The 3,698-nt window shown below is 41.2% G+C and overlaps 1 long non-coding RNA gene across 4 annotated transcripts; it reads right to left on the reverse strand.

Moving 5' to 3' along the window:
• Positions 1–599: 599 nt before the first annotated feature.
• LOC109704106 lies at positions 600–3,385 on the reverse strand. 4 transcript variants are annotated; one of them, XR_002214169.1, is made up of 6 exons: positions 3,128–3,385; positions 2,917–3,052; positions 2,764–2,837; positions 2,460–2,684; positions 1,557–1,671; positions 600–812 (listed from the first exon to the last, which is right to left on the reverse strand). It is a non-coding gene; the product is annotated as an uncharacterized LOC109704106 (long non-coding RNA). The 4 variants fall into 4 exon arrangements; XR_002214168.1 differs by having other exon boundaries at positions 2,465–2,684; positions 3,128–3,384; XR_002214167.1 differs by having other exon boundaries at positions 2,469–2,684; positions 3,128–3,381.
• Positions 3,386–3,698: the final 313 nt, after the last annotated feature.

The raw sequence follows: 3,698 nt of genomic DNA on the forward strand, positions 1-3,698 counted from the left end.
CTGGGTCAAGTGAAGCGCAAGAATTACGAGCGCAGATGACTATGCTTATCGGCATGATTCAACGCTAAGGAAACCAGATCGAGCAGCTCCAGGAGCTTTTGGAGCGGCAAGTGGCAGCGGCGGCCGTGACGGCAGCTGAAGGCCGTGGTCCGCCTACACCCTCGGCTCGTGCGCCTAATGCGCCCGGGGCTGTGAGCATTTTGGTAACTCCGGCGGCGGCGCATCCCCTGCCGGCTAGTATTCCTCTGGCGGTTTCGGGCTCTACGATACTCGATGCGACAGCTGGAGAGGTGAGGTGGGAACGCGAAGCTTTAAAGATGAATAGAGGAGAGAAACGGCCTGGTGGTGGTTCGGGGGGGACAGTCTAGTTCTAAGGAGCCCCCGAGGTGTCACGTCCCGCTATCGCCAATTTGGTCGATCCGGGCCCGTACACAGACGCCGAACGAACAGCACCTCCTCTGTTCGCCCAAGGCTCAACAACAACGAGTAATGTATAAAGAAATAAACAATTCCCAAGATCACATTTCAGTATACATGGCTTGCACGAAGGCAAGCAACAATCACAAGTGATAGTAAAGCTAGCTAAACATGAAAATCACTGTAATTTAAAACTTTCAAACTGAACTTTGCATAACTGAGTATGAAAGCATTTAGTTATTTACATATTCTATAATACATTCATTTACATGTCTCTGTACATCAAACTAGATGATACATGAAGCCAAAATGGTAAACTACTAGAACTCTGGTGTCAGCTAGCTAAGCTGCGGGGCCCTTGCCGCGATCCATGGCCACAACGCTCGCACTGGAACCTGTATGGTTAGTGGTGTGAGAACTACAAGAAAGTTCCCAGTGGGTTCGGCCACCGACCTCGCCGACTCACCCACTAGGTCTATTCAGGCATATGTAGGCAAGAAAAGTAACACAGATAGTAACCAACTGTACATGTAACTACTACAATGCCTGTACAAGCTGAAAGAAAGCAATATAGGAAAACTGTAAATATGCATGCATGCTTTTTACTGAATTTACCCAATTCATTGGTTAACCCTTTTGGTTAACAATCACTCACTGACACTATCCCAAATATCGGGGAGACGCAACCTGCACCCGACGGGACTGTCAACTGGGGGAGACGCAACCTCCTGGTCCAGTAAAGATGACTACTCCGGAGCTCATCGTTCAAGGAGGAGCGACCTCACTTGAACCAAACAAATGTGAGTATGATCTGATCCCCCTTTAGAGGATTCAACTGACAAACACTGTCACAATTTACTCTAACTAGTTCTTTATGCTAGTTTCACAAATTCATTTCTCGATGCTAACCAAACCTCTAGTTGAATGTCACCAAGTTCACTATTGTTATAGTCCATACATTCATAGGGTTCTATGTCCATATTCTAAAGTCCACAAATTCTCACTGTTGATAGAAATTCACATTTTCACTTGCACAATGCCAATTACCCTATAATGCATGACTAAACAATTATAAATATGCTCAATGAAATATAATAGACATAAAAGGTGATTCAAAGACTTCGGATAGCACCACCCACCTGTAGTGGTGTCAACAACTAAGATCAATGTCTCGGGACTCGTCGACAACTATCTCTCGCGACCCAGCGCAAATAGAACTAGAACGGCCTCTACCGTAATTAGCGCATCGTCGACCTGTCGGAAAGTCAATTTAGACTTTCGAGCAAGTTTAACTTTCATTTATAAAGGATTAAAAGAGATTAAACTGACATCATAGTCATTTTTAGCAAAACTTGCATTTCCAGTCCAATTATCAATGCATGTGTATATACATATATATATCAACTCAATGCTGATTTCAGCATCAAGCTGAAATCAGATCTCTTGCTGTATTTTCAGCAATTCACTTCTTCTTGAGCCATTATTCTAAATATAGAACAATTAGTTCTATAATACATACTTCTTTTAGAGTAATCAACGCTGATCTAGAAGTTCGTAAGGTTTAAAAGTCTCAGTTTCATCAATGTCACTCAACTTCAATGTTTTGCTGAATTTCAGTATTTGTGCCTCATAATTCACTTTCAAACTCCCTAAGTAACAGATTTCATTGCTGAAATCTACTTACTACAGCAGCAATTCAGCTGTAACTCAATCTTAATCAGGATTTAATTAGAATTATCTCAATTCATGGTTCAATTGGCCTATTTTCAGCTCATATGAATTCGACACTATGCAGAATTCTACATAGTTCCGAAATTTCAGCAACTAAACTCTTCTCCACAGCAGAAACAACACTTTAAACCAGATTTAAGATCAATCCATCTCAGCTGTTGCGCTAATCATTCATCAACTTGTACATATATATACATATATGCAGTTTTATATAGTTTCGAGTACTACTTTCAGCTTCAACTACCAATTCAATGCTGAATTTAGTTCCTCGAAATTCTATATTGATCTTATAGCTCAGAAATATCTTAAACCTCACTTACTTCAAGGCTCCACTTCAAGGTTGTACTAGACTTGCTGAATTGCAAAACACCCAGAGGCTCCTTCCTCCTCTCCAATTCTGGGTGCTCAGAATTTTCACCAAGCAGCAGCTTCAAGTGGCAACTTCCTTAGTCACTGCTTCAAATAGCTCAATCCTCTAATTCAGTAACTTCAACAGCAAGGGCTTCTTTTCATCCTGCTTCAACAAGTTGAACCCCCTATACGATACACTTTAATACTTTAGAACCTTGCCATAGGGCAGAACTATTAACTCCAGCTGAGAATCAAGTTAGGTACCTCAAGTTCCAAGGTCCTTAGCTGGTTTTCCTTGATTCGGCCATTCCATCAGACCAAAATGTTTAGCCTGCTAGCTTCAACAGCCAAGAAACACTTACTTAAACCATTTCTAGGCAACTAATTTGACTAGAAGCAATTATTAATCAAACTTACCTTAACTAGAGACCTTATCTAATTGATCTCAGCACCCACATCACCAACAGCACAAGCTTGCTGCTCCAACAACAGGAATTCAGCTCAGATTTCAGATTTGCACTTGCTTCTTCACTAATTCCCTCTTTCACAGCTCCTACACATAGAATAACACTTATACTGCTTACTCTCTGTTTAGAGTAACTAAAATTACTTAAATCAGGGATCTTACCTTAATATAGAGATCTCTCCAATTAGTCCCCTGCTCTCAGCTCAACACAAGGAAAAACTCAAGTCCATCAGCTTTCACTAGCCTAGAGAGAGAGAAAGAGAAGAAAATAGATGATAAGGAGAGAAGAGAAATGGAATCTCTGCCTTGGGACAGGTGTATTCCACTAAGGGTGAAGGGATAAGTCCAGAAAATGCAGCTTAGCCCCTGAAAATTGCAAAAGTGCATTGCAACCTGCAGATTTACATTTCAGTCCCTGCAGTCTCGCAATTCAGTCCCTGCACTAAACAACTAGCTGCAGCAGCACTTTGAAGCTTGTTTTGCCCATCCAACTCACTTCAAGTCCACTCAAGCACTTCCAAATTACACTAATATACCTCTACAAGTTGTCAAATTAATTTGGAAGCAATTAATTTCCAATTTGGCATCATGTTGATCATTTTGATCAACATTAACTAGGAATTTCAGCATCAAGTAATCATGGCAATTGAAGGTCTTTTGCTACTTCGAATCCATTCTTATCCATTCTCACATTTCCAAAATGTGCCAAGGACTAATCTCAAGCTTCTAATTA

The sequence above is a fragment of the Ananas comosus genome, unplaced genomic scaffold, assembly GCF_001540865.1.
Source record: "Ananas comosus cultivar F153 unplaced genomic scaffold, ASM154086v1, whole genome shotgun sequence".
Lineage (NCBI taxonomy): Eukaryota > Viridiplantae > Streptophyta > Magnoliopsida > Poales > Bromeliaceae > Ananas > Ananas comosus.